At 33.6% G+C, this 17,700-nt stretch overlaps 2 pseudogenes; one reads left to right on the plus strand and one right to left on the minus strand.

Annotated features, from left to right (window-relative positions):
* Positions 1 to 1,640: 1,640 nt before the first annotated feature.
* LOC114087359 (etoposide-induced protein 2.4 homolog pseudogene) lies at positions 1,641 to 3,701 on the minus strand (annotated as a pseudogene).
* LOC114087412 (dehydrodolichyl diphosphate synthase complex subunit NUS1 pseudogene) overlaps positions 3,646 to 17,700 on the plus strand; it is a 102,937-nt pseudogene continuing 88,882 nt past the window's right edge.

The raw sequence follows: 17,700 nt of genomic DNA on the forward strand, positions 1-17,700 counted from the left end.
GATATGGAAAATCTTTCTATTTCTTTAGTTTTTCTTTGGGTCACTAATCAAAGTTTTATAGTTCTTTGCATAGATCTTATACCTACTTTGTTAGACTCTTATTGGGGGATTCTAATGAATATGGTATTGTGGGTTTTTTTTTTTTAATTTCAAATTCCAAACTGTGCATTGCTGGAATATAGGAAAGCAATTTATTTTTGTATATTTACTTTTCATTCTGCAAATTGCCAAATTTGCTTATTTGTTTTAAGAGGTTTTGGGCAGTTCTTTCAGATTTCTACAAAGATGAACACATTATCTACAACCCAGGTTTTATTTCTTTCTTCTAAATATGAATACTTTCATTTCATTTTCTATCTTATTGCATCAAGTAGGACTTTCATTATGATAGTGCAAAAGAATTGTGTGAGGGGACATCCTTGTTTTGTCCCTATTTGAAAGGGCTTCAAATTTCACTATATAATACAATTTACCTTTAGAACTCTTGTAGAAATGCTTTATCAAGTTGAAATTCACCTCTATTCATAGTTGAGAGATATTATTATGAATAAGTGTTGGCCTTGTCAATCCTTTTTTTACCTATTGATACAATAACATCATTTTTATATTTATATTTTTAGCATGTTGATGTTATGGATTACATTATTTGTTGCATGTTGAACTATCTTTCATGTCTGGATAAATTCGTGGGTTTTTTTTTTCCTTTTTAGTATAAAAATATTTTTTTCCATGATTTTTAATGCATTCATGACATTTGACTGGAGTCTTAAAGAATATCAAAAATTGGCAAATGCACAAAGAAGAAATTTCAGATCCTTTTGGGTCTTTATTGGGTCTTAATTTCCTTTGAGAATCTAGTAAAAGATCATGAACTCTGAGATGATATACAGTTTGCATAAATCAACACATTTTTGCATGTACTTTGCTCTTTGCACCAGGGAAGTAAATATGCTTACTGACCTATTCTAACAGAACCGGCAGGACTGTAATGGAAGTAGGTATCTGTACAGTTAAATTTTCTAAATTAAATGGAATAAGAACAATTATTACTGACACTGAATTTATGGGACTAAGAAAAATGAATGTGTAAATTGACTTTGGGTTAAGTTAATTAATAACAATTAGTGGAAGACTATAATAGAGTAGTTGCTTTTAAAAAGATTTTTTAAAAAACAAAATTACATGTACTTTGTTAATTTAGAAAAGTAATTAATTTTGTGAGCTGTATATTAACCAAAGTAACTCTTATGCCACTTTTTAAAACACTACATGCACAAGGCCCTGGGATCAATCCCTAGCACCACCCCTCCCCCCCAAAAAAAAGACTAAAATAAAGAAATAACTTCCACTGCAATCCCAATTATAAGAGTCACATTGCCATAGCAATGCTCACTATATCCTACGTATTTTCACATTTTTTATAACATGATACTATTCCCTAAGTATTTAGTGAATATTAATGCTGGTTAATCGTTCTGGAAAATCACTGAAATTGTCTACCTGTGGGCTTTTGTGTGTGTGTGTGTGTGTGGGAAACCAGCTCACATTTAATTGTGACATTTTAAAATTGTACAAGTATTTTGACCACTACCCTCCCAGCCCACATTTAGTCTCTTAAAATGACAGAAAAACATCACTGATCACAGATTTAATGGGTTTAATAAGTTTACCCCTTTAGTTCCTATTTGCAGCACCCAATATTCCTTTGAAATACCAGTAAGACCCGGCAGTGACCAACAGTAAATTTCCACCTTCCAGAGTTGAAAAGTTCAGTTCAGTTTCTCTGAGCATTTCTGTGTTACAGTGGCACTTGTCCAGAACTGGTACCTCCCCATAGCTGGGGAGCTTTAAATGTACCAGTGAAAAAAGTTTTTTCCCCTTCAAGGGGAAGGAAAAAAAAAAAAAGATTACTCCTCAAAACCCAGCCAATCTGGCTGTGAGGTCTTTCATTCTGTCCCATCTCTTCAGGCTCTTTTTTTTTTTTTTTTTTTTTTTTTGCTTTGCTTCTTTTTCTTTTACTTTTTTGCAGTAGAGCAAGAGAGACCAAAACCTAACCTGAGATACAAGAAACAAGACAGTGATGGCTATAAAGGGAGTAAACAAGGAGCAACTGAGATACTCCTTTACCTCCCACATCCAATGTATGTGCTTCACAGAAAATCAACAAAAATAACAAACCCACAAAATACAACAACTAGAATTACAAAACCCATTCATCCAAGGTTGCTAGAAGGCAGGAAGGAGAGGTGGGAGGGTAAATGGCACAGGGAGAAAAACAAAGTATTTAAATCAGTCCAGGCACAGGGGCTGGCAAATGCTAGAAAATAGCTGCAGAAAAACCTGTGGTCCTTTCAGACTCACCGTGGTATTAAAAATCCACATACTGGTGTCAGAAAGATCCTGCCTCCCATGTACCAGAGACAAAAATTCCTCAAAGAGAAGGGAATACACAGAGGGCCCTTGGCAGAGTGGGTCCTGCCTTCCCTAGCCAGGAGAGAATAGAGAAAAGAGCTGCCACAACTTCTTTCCAATCCACCCATCCCCTTTAGATGACAGGCAACCCAATGGCCCACAGCAGCCTTCAGTTTGGCAGGAGATGGATGCGGTGAAGGGAATTTCTCTGCAGACGTTGAGCTACTCAGGGCAGACTGCAGATAGACTGTCTTGTGGAAGAGTCTGTTGCTTAAAAACACCACTAAGGAGAACAGGCGCAACTGGAAAAGGTATGCTTTTCCAGGGGTCTTTGCTTCATTAGCACTGATAATGAATAAAGGAAAGAGAATAGAGAAGAGGCAGCCACTGATAATGTATGAGGACTGCATTGCTGTGAGGAAAGCCAAGGGCAAACCAAATCCAAAGTAGTAAGTCCAATTCCTTTCTATGTTTGACAATCGCTGGTGCATTTCAATTCCTTTATTGAACAACGATATTCAAAGCAGTACAGTGAGTAGAGAAGGGACATATGCAGCAAACTGACCAGCTGACCAACAAGATGAATGGGAAAGAGACTCACAAACATTCCCTGGATAAGGAAAAGAGCCTGTAGCAAAAGGTTGAAGAGCATGTCAGCAATTATCTTGCTGACACTAGGGAATGGATGAGGCTTCCTCCCTGATACCTCAAATGCTAGGTCAGCAATATCTTGAAACCAAATGGCATTCACAACTTTGCTAAGCACAAACAGGGGAAGCACCCAAAAAGCACTGAAAATTGATGTGAGGTAGAATTCCAGCCACGACCAAACATCTCCATGTAGTGATGGATCCCCAATAATTCGGGCTGTTACTGACTGAAGCACAGGAATAAACACACGGTAAAACAAGAGGAGACTGAACCAGAATACTCCACCATTCCAAGCACAGCACTGGAAAATTCTACTAACAATACGTGGCTCACTCTCTTGCTTCCACTCTATACTCTGGGCTCTCCTCTGTTCCAGGACACTACTTGCCCTTCTTCGACGTTGCTCCTCTCTTTTCTGCTGGATTCGAGCGTCTAGCTTTGAGATGGTACAAATACCCCAGATGGAGTCTTTGATTCCCCTGCCAAGGTCCTGGAGAAAGGTTTTGACACTGTCAGCCATCTCCTCACCACCAAGACTGTCAACTACACAGAAGAGAGAGAAGCACCCCAAAATCTCTCATCATGAAGGACCAGCAGCTCCCTCGCCCACCGCGGACCGTCTTGGCCCCTCCGCGCCTGGCCGCTGGCTCCACCGGGGCGCTCCCAGGGCCGGGGCCGCTGCCTACCTGTGGGCTTTGATTTATGCCATCTTTCACCAATTCTACAGTGATCTTACTTAGCCAATTAGCCCTGGGTTCAAGACCTAAACACAATTTAGCTTTCCTTGTGTTTTCTTCTTAAGCCTCAGATAGACAACATTACTAACCTTTCTGTACTTCCACAGACCCAAGTCAAACAATCAGGTTACAGTTCATTTATTCAAGCTTTGTGGTCAATGTCTTCTGATGGATTTTGAATCCCTTAGGGCAGGCACAAGAGTCTTATTTCTCTATGTCACTTCAGTGCTGGTCAAGGAAGTAAGCACCCACATTGGTTTAGTGAGTCAAAACCCTTGGTTAATGGTTTTCCTCTCCAAATAAAAGCATATTATCAGTAGCTATTAAGGATATTTATTCTGTCTTACTAAATTATAAGAAGCTCTATCAGCAAAGAAGCCATATTTATCTTATGCACCACTGAAAATCCAACATTGGTCATGGTGCCTGGTACACTGCAGACAATCAATAAGTAATTGCTGAATTACTATTGAACAAATTAATTCAAAGGAGCATGAAGGGTACCTAACAAATATATCACTATAGGCAAAGAGTTCTTAAATGCTGTAAATAACAGGAAATTTTTTCTTTCACTCCATGGAGATTTACTGTTGTTTATTTACTCAAACAGGCTGGGTACTGGGGATTCAAGAAGATGAGTCCATAGACCTGTTAATCACTGCTATTATAGTAGAAAAACAAGATAAGACATTAAAATAAACCAAGGTGAAAGTAATAAAACAGAAGGACAAGGTCTTAAGCAAATGCACAAACCAAGCAAACATGATTGCTAAAAGTCAAGAAAGACCTTCTAGTAAAAATTCTATTCAGAATAAGAGTCAAACATTAATGAATGCGACTGAGAAGACAGAATGGGATAAAGCTGAAGAGTGTTCTGGGAGCAAAGCTTTCCTTAGGGGCCATAAGTGAAAAGAGCAAAGAATTCCAGAAAATGAAAGAAAAAAGGAGGATCTGTGACTACTACTTGTTGCTACACCCCTTCAAGTACAGTTTATTTCAGTATTTCTTTAAAAAAATAAAAGGAAATAGAATTGATCATCACCTTTTGCTAGCCATCTTTTAATGTCACCTCTTCCAGTCTTTACTGAAGCAGCACTTTCAGTTCTGTCCTCACCATGGTTTCCCTGCACTTTCTGTTCCCATTCTCTATCACAGCATTTACACTATCTGAAGACCTCTGGTGGGTTTTGATTATTTGTCTATCATCTGTCTCTTTTCAGAGTAACATGAAAAGTCTTTGAGGCAGACTTTTGTTTAAACGAGGCTGGATGAATGAATGAATGAATGCAGAGTCTACTATCTTCATTTTTTCTCACCTTTTTCTATTTATAGCGTAGCCTTTTAGAGACTTTGGTGGGGGCAGTGGATCGAGTACTGGATATTTAACCAAGGAGCATTGACTCAGGAGCAATTTACCACTTACACATATCCCCAGGACTTTTTACTTTTGATTTTTGAGAATGGTTCTCACAAAGTTGCTTGGGGTCTAGCTAAGTTAATACTGAGGCTGGCTTTACCATCCTCCTGTTCCAGCCTCCTGAGCTGCTGGGATTACAGGCATGTACCACCATGCCCAGCTTCCTAGAGATTTTTAAAATGAAAATCTTTCCAGGTCATTCATTTACTTAAACCTTTTTCTTTTCACTGAATGAAAGATATGTCTAAAATCCAAACCTCACACTAATTTAAAAAATCTGTAATATCTGCATTCCAGGTTCTTCATAAGCTTAACTTTATAGAAATTTCCTCTTCTGGCTTAGCACCAAGAGCCCAGGCTTAGTTCTTGAACAAATCTTGTTTTTCCCTTTACCTGTCATTTCCAAAATGTTCTTTTCTCTTCTAAAACACTCTTCTCCTCGTCTTCTTCTTTTTGCAGGGTCAGTGTGGGTTTCAGAACTGCATAGGTACTTAGGGAAAAAAAAAAAACAAAACTACAGTGATTCACAGCACAAGTGGAGGCACTTTTATTAGGTGTTTCCAAATTATTTCCTCAGATTTATTCCTTTCTACTGTGTATTTATTGGAACTGTTATAAATGATAGGTTCTAATGAAATAACATTATCTAATTGTATATGTTTCCTGTTTTGTTGGTAGTGAGAAATTACTTAATCATCAAGTATTTACTTTTGTTTACAATCATTGTATTCGTTTTTGCTTCTGCCATAACAAATTACCTTGAAATCAGTGACTCAAACAATAAAACTTTATCTTATAGTTCTGTAAATCAGGTTGCAGTGGACTGAAACCTAGGTCTGAGCAGTGCCATGTTTCTGGAGGGTCTGTATTTGATTTTTGTTTCTAGCTCATTGAAACCAGCTTCATTCCTTGGCTCATGGTCCCTTCCCCATAATAAAGACAGTGACATTGTCTATCAATTAATAAATATGTAGAGAATATATGATACATATACACAATAAATATTATTCTCCCATAAAGAAGAATGAAATTCTGTCATTTGCAGCAAGATAAGTGCAAAATAGTGAGATCTGATAAGTGAGGTAAGCCAGACACAGAAGGACAAGTACACATGTTGTCTTTTATATGGGAAAGTTAAAAAAAAAATACTACATCTGAATGTACAATAGTGATTACTGGAGGTTGAGAGAGGGGTAGATAAAGTGAATTCAATTTGATCAGTGAATACATTGCATGTATTGAAATATAAACTGAACCCCATTAATAAATATAATGAAGACATGCTAGTTAAAATAAAATGAAGAACAAGACAGTGATGGAGGGTTAATTCTTTCTCATGCTACCACCTCTTTGTTTCTCTGCAACCTGTTAAAGGTCCTAACTTTAAGGAGTCAGGAGATTAGATTGGGTCCATCTACATAACCTAACAAGGTTTCTAAAATATTTTTTTTAATTCTTTATGTAGTCTAAGTCTAAAGCTATACATTCAATTTTTTTTTGGCAAACACTCTTGAAATGATATTATTGTTACTTAATTTTATACAGTCTAAATTTAATCAGTAAAAGAAGGTTGTTAAAATGCAATCTTTCACTAATCTTAATTTAACTCAGTGAGGTCTTTTACCTTGTCTTATATCACAAACACTCATCATCACAATTATGAATGCATTATCTAACCAATATTTTACTATATAGACCTGTTGTTTTTTTAAAATTACTACTACTTGTATCCTACTGCATTTTTTCAAGATAAAAACTTATTATTCATAAAGTATGTACTTTATCTCCTACACTATGTTCTGCTAGAGATAAAAACTCAAGCCTTGTCTAAATATGCATACATATATGTAAATTTAATCTACATTTAAAATTTTTATCCAACAAAATATTAATTGATTGCAATTTACATACCTCATCATCCAGATTTTGTTGTTGCAGGGGATAGTTTGATGTCAATATAGTTACTGATAATTTTAGGTATGATTTACTTTCCTTTTGATTAATAAGTTCCTAAAAGAAACTTATCTTTGTATGCAAGGTTTGGGCTACCTGGGTGTTGTTTTGACTTCATGATGCTTGTTTTATATCCTGATTTTGATGATTTTGTTTTTCAAACTGGAAAATCCCATTTTTTTCTTATATTTTATTATAAAAATATTTTAAAACATAACTGACTTTATTCTTCTTTTATTTGTATTAACTTTTCTTTTGTATTTTTAATATTTCTCTTTTATTAAGCATTATCTTTGATTTCCTAAAATTAACTCCATCTTCAATTATTTTGATTTTAATTTCAAGAACTAAGTTTTTTGTATTTCTAGACATCATGTTACTGTATATTTATATGATATTTTTCATAAAATATCTGCTGTAATATTAGAATTCTCTTATATTTTACTTTGTTAAACAGAGAAATGCTGGTAGATAGTTTTTTCTTTCCTATAAAATTTGAATTAACATCTTAGCACACAATCATTTTCAAAACAAGATTGATTTTAGTCATGTATTGTAGATTTTCTTACATCTTGCTTTGAAATCACCAAAACTAATGGGCCTGCTGATTGTGATATTCTGATGTAACTGAATTATAACAATAGTTTGATCTATATTAAAGTAAACAAATTCAAATCAGGACCAGTTAGAGTGGCTTAATAAAAGAACTCAAAGCCTACAATTTAAAATGATACTTCTCTGAGGGTTTGCCATGTGCTTTATCCAAGAATTGTTGATCCTTGATAGGATTCTTATAAATTTAACAACTCCTAATACTTAAAATGACAGAAATATAAACTAGGCTGAAAATAGACTCATAGCCAATAATGAAAGGCATATATTTTAATAAATAGTTATAATGTGTTCCTAAATGGAATACTTGAATATTTTCTTCATGTGAATGCCGTGATCATATTACTGTTTTAGAAAATCAATGTAATTTTCAGTGAAAATTTGGAAAAAAGCAATAATTCTAGTACATTTGCCACATTTGTTTATTGTTTCCTGTTTATTGTGAACTCAAAGGTAGACTTGGTATTCTGTATATCCTTAGAATCTTAATTCAGTTACTGGATCACAGTAGTCATTCTAAGTGGTAGTGAAATTGAGCTAAAAATAGTGAGATGAATATTTTAAAATAGAATGTTTAGAAAATGTAATCAAAACTCTGTAAGACTCCAATTTCCCACATGTATGTTGTCTATTTTTTTTTTACAATTAAGACTTAAAATCTAGAAAATAGTTATCTATAGTAAATGTTAGAACTAGAGATTTATAGTATGTTCTGTAAAAATTAAAGGTTTGACAGACACTGGATTTTATTCTTAATATATTAAATTACAAATAATAAATAGTAACATGTTGTATATACTGATTATGTTGTAGGTGCCATGAACTATTTTTCTACTAGTAGGATATAAGAAAACCCAAAGTTATTAAAATATAATGTAGTAGAGACATCCTGTCCAACAAGATAAATGGATCAATGGAATCAAATAAGAGCCCAGTAATCAACCCACTACAATAGTCAATTGATTTTGACATTGGTGAAAAGGCAATTCAGTGAAGAAGGAGAAGTCTTTTCCACAGATGGTGCTTATTCTTAGTCTGTTTGGGCTGCTGTAAAAAGCAGCTTAGACTGGGCAACTTATAAACCATAGAAATGCATTGCTTATACCCTTCTGGAGGGCAGGAAGTTCAAGATCAAGGCACCAGTGATATGTGGTGAGGGCCTACAACTCACAGATGACACCTTCTTTGTCCTTACATGATTAAAGGAGCTGAAAAGCTCCCTCATGTCTCTTTTAGAAGGACACTAATCCTTGATGAGGGCTCCACCCTCATGAGCTAATCATCTTCTGATGGACCCTACCTCTTAATATCACCTTGGAGATTAAGTTCCAAAATATGAATTTTGGAAGAACATGAACATTTAGATCATAGCAGTGATGAATCATTAGATATCCATATGTAAAAAACTGAACATCAATCCATATTTTTCATTAAAAGTTAATTCAACATGAATCATAGACCTTATTGTTATACCTTAACCATGCACTTCTAAAAGAAAATAAAGCAAAACCTGCCTGCGACACTGGATTAGAGAATTTCTCATGGACACAACTCAAAAAAACGTAGTCACTAAAAGAAAAATAGACAAATCAGATTTCACTAAGAAAAGACTTCAGATATTAAAAGACATTGTCAAGTTAATGAAGACAAGCCACAGATTAAGGAAAACTTTGAAAATTAGCATGTAATAAGTGGTTTGTCTCCAGAATACATAAAGAACTTTCAATAATAACAAAGCAAGAATCTAATTTTAAAGGACAAGGATTGTAAGAAACATTGATATTTGGATGAAAACTAAGTGTATGATGAGATACTCAACATCATTTTTCATTTTAAAAATACAAATGAAGCTATGATGAGATAACACTGCCTATGTATTAGAATGTTTGAAAAGAAAAGGACATCATACTAAATGTGGTTAATATATGGAGGAACCAGAAATTTCATACACTGATGCTAGAAGTTGAAAATGAGACAACTCTGCAGTTTTTGAAATATACACCTATTACAAGAGCAGGTTATTCCATACTTAGATGGTTGCCACCTACAGTATAAAAGCATACACACAAAATTATTGAGAACACCTTCAACTACAAAATAAAAATATAAAATCAACCTAAAATTTCATCAACAGATAGATGGAGAAAAGGTCTTAATATATTCATTCAGTGTATTCCTCATCAGCAATAAAAGTGGATTAACTATTTATATATAAAACACATAGACAGAATTAAAACTATGCTGAGAAAAAGAAACCATTGAGAAGGAATTTATAATACATAATTATATTCTTATAAGATTTTAGAGAATTTAATACTAATAACATTAAAAATCAGAATGAAAGCACATTAGTGTTAGCATGGACAAAGTAAAGAAGTGGGGCAGAAGCAAAAGAAAAGGAATATGAATGTGCTAAATTAAATTTTGGGAAGTGGCAGATATGTTCACTATCTTGATTATGCAACATAGAGAGATGTATACATGTTTTGAAGCTAACCAAATTTAAAATTTTTAAAATGCACAGTTTATCATGTCAATCATATTTAATAAATTACTTATTTAAATTAAGGCGTAGGGTATGAATGACCAAAAAAAGACATTAAGTAAGGAAATAAGAATGAAGAATGCATTTTACCTAATTATATCAATAAACATTCATTAATCATGACAATTGTATCATATCAACATAAGATGCTAATAACAGGAAACTGAGTGTTGTGTATGTTGGAAATCTACTATCTTCATAAGTTTTCTAAAAATATAAAATGACTCTAATTTTTTCAAAGATTGCTTTTTAAAAAGTTAACTGAAACACACTGCAGGAAAAGTGCATAGGCAGCAACTTTGTTCTTTTTAACTTCTTCCCCTTGTTCAAGCCTGCCCTCTGCGATTACATTTGCCCAACTTCTTGTGGACTCCACCCAATGAATGAATGAATGAATGAAATAGCTCTAAATAAAGGACATATTCTAAGCAGTTTTTGATTTTGTTGTCTGTAGTATTCTCTCTCTCTCTCTCTCTCTCTCTCTCTCTCTCTCAGCAGTACTTGGGATTAAACCCAGGATGCTTTACCATGTTGCTACATCCCCAGCCCTTTCTATTTTATTTTCTTTGTTTTGAGATGGGGTTATAAGTTTTCTTGATATTTTTTTGACGAGATACATAGATGTTGGACACTAAAAAGTGATCCAGAAGTAGAAATGTGGATAATGACTCTTTGTGTATTACAAAATCCTATTTTGCAGTGATGATTAAGTCCTACATTTGCAGGTTTCAATATCAGTTTTGTCACTCAGCACTATAATTTTTAGCAATTGCTTAAACATCTGGGGGGAAATAAAGAGCAACTTCTTATAGTTGTGGGTCTTTAAGAAGCTTAATTTGGGCACGATATCGACTACTTTATAAGGTTAGTAAATATTACTGCATCATGCCCCCCCCACATTATTTTATAGTGTGGTAAACTGCATCTAATGAAGCCACAAATGCTATTCCTTTTATTTCTTTAATATTTTTAATGTTCACTCTCTTCATACAGTTACATCCCAATTATTTTTGCTTGGAAAGAGTGGGATGTGTCTGGAGACTGAATTGAAACCTCATGTTAATTATCTGAAATCCAATTTGTTGTCTACATCCCTTTAGAAATGTGAGCTATGTAGTATGCAATATTCATAATATGGCTAGATACCTCATATGAGAGTAATTTAATTGTCAGTGCTGCTCAACCATTGTTTAATGAATTCCTAACAATTTGAAAGGCAAGCTGTTGGAAGGCCATTATTAAATTTCATATTTGCTCTGCAGTTTTCTTCACCATTGCTTCATCTATTTAGGATTATGATAACATTAACTTTTGAATTCCTTTAAAAATAGGACTTTTTGCATAATGAAAAATTTGAATTTCTTATCTACTTGGGAAAGTAGAGTAATTTGTTTTTAAGGCAGGTTTGCAATTAGGTCAAAGAGTGATGATCACATGGGTCTTATGATAAAATGCAGAACCATAAAACAAAAGGAATGGTTGCTCACTAATTTACACAATAACAACAATAAAGAATATTATGGTAGACACAGAAGGGAAATTTAGGTAATCGCAGCAAAATTTAATCTTATTTTATAAATAGCTTAATAAATTGTAACCACTAACATCTCAAAAAGAAAATTATATCAAGACACATTTTATTTACTTTGTTGATCATGCAACAAAGCATAACAGAATGTGTATTACTGTGTTAGTTTGCTGTAGAACCACAAAAAGCACATCGAAAAAGAGCATATTTGGGGAATTCATGTCAAAACCAAATAATCAAGTTACACTTGAGAAAGAAAAATGTTTAAATCCATGACTTTAATAGTCAAATATGTAAAGAAGTTGTAGAATGAATATTTCCAGACCCTTCATTATCTTGAACTTTTGAATCGTATACCCTAGTGAATTAAAGAAATTTGCATACCTTGTATACATATGAATACAAGCATATCCTTTACTGAAATTTTATCCATGGTCAAGAAAACTAAGTTATTAGAATATCATGACTGAGCTATGTTAAATGTGTGGATACCTTCTCTGGGGCTCAGTGAGCTCTTCTGGAAAATAGAGAAGAAATATGCAAATATTTCACAGATTTGGGGGAGGCATTACTAATGAGAGGAGCTGGTGACAATGCTGAAATTATTGACAATTCATAAACTAAATAATAGCAAACAGGCTATTCACAGTATGAATATATTGTATATAATTAAGCATTTCAGTTCAGTGTACATTTGATAAAACTTTAGTCAATTTTTTGTAGACATAAGTGAAGTTTTGTCAGTTATTAAGCAAATTGAGAAGATTTAGTACATAGATTTTGGGGACCAGTATTGATTTCCTGACTGTTATTCAAACCTACTACTCAAATTCATTTTATAAATTATCAATGAAGCTACAATAGCAATACATGGCACAGTGGACTAGAATGTATGTTGCAGTCACAGAGATACAAAAGAGTACTCTTACTATAATTCTGAATCTTTAACATTATTTATGTTCTCAGGTGATAATTTCTTATTTATAAACAAGGAGTTCTGATTATATGGGGTGGTAGCTATCTTTTTTGGTTCCTAGAAATCCTTCCTGCATTTTTCATTGAACAGAGCTCTTCCCCCAGACACAGGATGGTCATGCCACATAAGATTGGCTGGTCAACTCCTAACCCTACTCCCAAGATATGAGAACACTGTTGGAAGATTTGGTCAGAGAGATTTTTTATCCATCCTTATGCACACCCGGAAAGGAGGAAAACGAGACCCCTGACCCCTTTGGTCAGGAATCTGCATAACATTGAAACCAGAGATGACTACAGATACATGTCTGACAAAGAGAAGCACAGTTACTGTAGTGAAAACCATAGATGATACATGTAATAGACATTCCAAAGTTGCTTTCATCCCTGCTGGCCCTATGGCTTCAAATATAACTCAAGTATTTCTCTCTTTTAAAATCAAGTCAGGTAGAAATGCATTCTCCACATACAAATAGGTTTCCACTAATATTCTTTCCATAAGAGATATTTTTAGAGATATGAGAATGTGTATGTAAAGTATTAATTATAGTGTAAGAATATTATAAAGTTAAGGCTAGTTTTATTGTTACTTATTTTCCTCACTCCCTTTTATTATAAATATTATCTCTTATTTGATTCAGGTTGGTGTTCCAGAATAAAAGTAAAATTAAAAGTTTCTCCTTTGATGACTCAGGAAAAAATTCAGTATCATAATTGCTCTTGACTAGTAGTCCTTTTGTTACTACTATTATCTGTTATTACAATCACATCTATTGCTATTGCTCTATTACTTTATCTAACTTTTGCTGGATGACTACCATTTCTGGCACTTCATAAAAGGTTTTCTATGTAATATCTCATTCAATCTTCACAGGATTTTTAATATTATATCAATCTCATTATTTGCTTAACTTATAAAGGAGAATAATACATTGATGAGATTAAGGAACATCAACCAAATTAATGCCCACAGATTATACTAAACACCTGAGTAGCTAGTCACTAAGTAATGCTTTCTGACATTCCTATAATTCAGATAAAAATTGGCTATTTGCTCAAATAATTTAGGTGACTTCCTCCAGGTTTCTCTGTGTATATAAGTGTGGCATGAGTCCAAGTGGCAGGATCTCTGAATCTTTCAAAATGACACCAAGAAAATAGTCTCCAAAGCTACAACATGAATGCCAACCCTGTTCAGTCAAAACTCTGTGAGATGGGAGTTCATTTTAATGATACACATTTTATTTATTTTCCTTTAGTATATTTTATAGAATATACAACAATTTGTTAGGTAATATTTACATCTTCAGGATTTAGAAAATGAGGAAGAATGGTGGTGTTGCTACTATTTTTACAAAGTCAAGAAAGCATTTGTCATGAGAAATAAATTTAATAAATGCTTCTGCTATGAAAAAACAGAAGTTGTCATAAATCCAGATAATGCTGGAAAAAATAAGATTATTCTTAAACCGAATGGAAGGGTAGAATATTGCTAGAGGGAGACATAGTTTCTAAAGGAGACAGAAAATGGCAAGATAGTGAGTTGTTTCCTTCATCTGTACTGCAGCCAATTTTAAAATGTTCTTTATCTGGCTTTAGTTCTACATTTGGGCATATATTTTTCAGCTAAATTTCTTAGTCATTTTTGGGTCAGCTTTGGTGTCTTTTTCTTTATATTAAGTTATTTATTTTTTAAATTAAAAACTACCTTCTGGGAAAACTATATTCTTCTTTCTTTTCAGCTGTCAAGATGATTTAAAGTGTGACCTCTCAATCAATGGACAGTGGCCACTTTGTCTCTAAATGACTTTTTCTTTCTGATTCTCTTTTGTCTTTTGTTCCTTAAATGTGTCATCTAAAGCAGTGTCTGTGAGTAGTTCAAATTGGTCCTTTCTTGAATTGTCTTCCCCTTTCAAAGTTTCATTTAATGCTTCTTTAATGGTTACTGTCAGAAGCCTTGCAAAAAAGGTATGTCTATGAGTTTATGTCCTCACTAATGCACATAATCTTGAATATTTAATAATACAATTCTTTGAAAGGATGCAGTTTTATCTAATTGCAGGCTCATTTTCTTGTCCTTCTTGTGGGATATGTTCTGTGAAATTTCTGTTGGTACTTTTTAATCTTCATTTTGACTTCATAATATTAAAAAAAAAGCTTCTTAGAAGGGACTTCTGACTATCAAATGTAATTTTACTTTCACTAGATATGAATATGGATGATATGCAGAAGGAAACAGAAAAGCAACATATATTAACTTTTTATTCTAATTATTTTCACTGTGCTAGATATTACCTCATGTTGTCCTTACAACTTTATGCAATTTGGGGAATGCTCAGCAATAGTAAATAGGTAAGTTTGTTTTTATTAATTATTGGTTAACTGTACAACAATAAGACAAATTTCTATATGTTATATGAAGTATGACACTTATTTAAGAAACTAAGTGCTAGGCACAGTGGTGCATGCCTGTAATTCCAGTGGCTAGGGAGGCTGAAGCAGGAGGATTGTGGGTTCAAAGCCAGTCTCAGCAAAAGCAAGACACTAAGCATATCAATGAGACCCTGTCTCTAAATAAAATACAAAATAGGGCTGAGGATGTGGCTCAGTGGTTGAGTGCCCCTGAGTTCAATCCCTGGTACCCCACTGCCGCAAAAAAAAAAAAAAAAAAAAAGAAAAGAAAAAAGAAAGAAAGAAACTAAGTATGAAAAAGAAAATTGTAAACAATTACTTGCCAAAATATTGTTTAAATTGAAAAACATGGCTTCCTTTTACCAAAAAGGAACTCCTCCACCTCACCAGAGTCAGAAAGCTGATGGGCTGTGGTCAGTGCTCTTTGTTCATTCCCATCTCAACATTCCCTAGAATAATTTCTCATTTTTCTTTTGCCAAAGATCCTCATTTCTATCTTCTTCTTACTAACTTCACTTCTTTTTTTTGGTACTGGGGATTTAGTCCAGGTGTACTTAACCAACAAGACACATCCCCAGCCCTTTTGATTTTTTATTTTGAGACAGAATCTCACTAAATTACTCAGGGCCTCACTGAGTTGCTGAGGCAGGCTTTGAATTTGCCATACTGCTGCCTCAGCTTCCTGAGTCATCGGGATTACAGGCATGTGCCACCACTACCTGCCTAAATTCACTTTTTGTTCACCACTACTTAGGTAGTTTTTTGTAATATAAATCAGAATTTAAATTCAGAGTATTTTTTTAATTGAGTTCAGTGTATCTTTTCAAATATATCTTGAAACACTTAACAGAAAACCCTATACTACTTCCCATTATTTATAAAACATACCTGCTACAATGATATAGGACTTCTGGAATGTTAGCAATGAGGAGAACACTAAACCCTCCATATATTCATCAAGAACATCTGAAAATGAAGTAATGAAAATTTCTTTCACAATTGTAGGAAATAGGTTGAAATATTTGTTAATAAATTCATACAATAATAACTTCAAGACTTGTTCTCTGAAAATAACCAAACATTGTTGAGAGAAATTTTAAAAGATCTAAAAGAAATGGAGAGAAATTTCATGCTCATGCACTGCAAAACTTAATATTGCTAAGAAGGTAATTCCCTACAGTTTTATCTACATGTTCAACAAAATTCCTTTCAGAGTCTCAGCAGATGTTTTTGCAAACCTTGAACAGTTTACCTAACATTTAAATAAGAATGAAAAGGACCCACTATAACCCAAGCAATCATGAAAAAAGAAAAGAAAAAGGACAAAATTTACTCTACATTTACAATAGTTATAACACTGTGGTAGAGGGGAAAATATGTAGATCAATGGAACAGAATTGAAAGTTCAGAAATAAATCCTAACATTTACCTTCAATTGATTTTCAACACAGGTGCAAAGGCAATTCAGTGTGGTAAATGATAGTCTTTTCTACAAAAGATGCTTGAGAAATCAGATATTCCCATGCAAATTATTAGGTACTGGGCTGCGGATGTGGTTCAAGCAGTAACGTGCTCACCTGGCATGTGCGGGGCGCTGGGTTCGATCCTCAGCACCATATAAAAATAAAATAAAGATGTTATGTGCACCGAAAACAGAAATATAAATATTAAAAAATATTAGGCATTTTTTCATATCAAATGAAAAACTTAACTTAAAATGAACCATACTCCAAAATATAAGGGATAAATCATAAAACCTCTAGAACAATATATAGGAGAAAAAATATTGAGAACTTAATTTAGAACAAAGTTTCTTAGATATAACAACAATGTAATGAGATACAAAAAATATGTGTGTGTGTATTCCATTTCACTTAAATGTACTTTTTGACTTCAAAAGATACTCTGAGAAAAAGAGAAGGCACACCACAGACTAGAAAAAAATATTAGTGTAGCCCATATCAGATGAACAACCTTCATCAGGATATATAAGAATTCTTATTATTTAATAAAAAGACAACAATTAAAACTATGGGCAAATCAATAGAACAGACATTTAAACAAAGAAGATATAATGATGGTTAATAAACAGATGAAAGATGCTTGGTGTTAGTATTTAAGAGAGGGCAAAGTAAAAACAGATAAGAATCTACTTCCTACCCTCCAGAATAGCAACAATTAAAAAGATAGACAATAAGATGTAGGAAATGATGCAGAAAAGCTAGAATCTTCATATGTTGCTTATGAGAATGTAAAATGATACTGTCACTTTGGACTTCTCTAGAAAAATTAAATTTAAAATAATCCCATGTCTTGGCAATTCCAATCATAGATATCTGCCCCAAATAAAACACAGGTCCAAACAAGGCTTGTACACAAATGTGAATGAGGCTCAAAAACATTATTCTAGGTGAAAGAAAATAGATACAAAAGAGTACATATTGTACAAGATATACAG

Source organism: Marmota flaviventris, chromosome 4, assembly GCF_047511675.1.
Source record: "Marmota flaviventris isolate mMarFla1 chromosome 4, mMarFla1.hap1, whole genome shotgun sequence".
Classification (NCBI taxonomy): domain Eukaryota; kingdom Metazoa; phylum Chordata; class Mammalia; order Rodentia; family Sciuridae; genus Marmota; species Marmota flaviventris.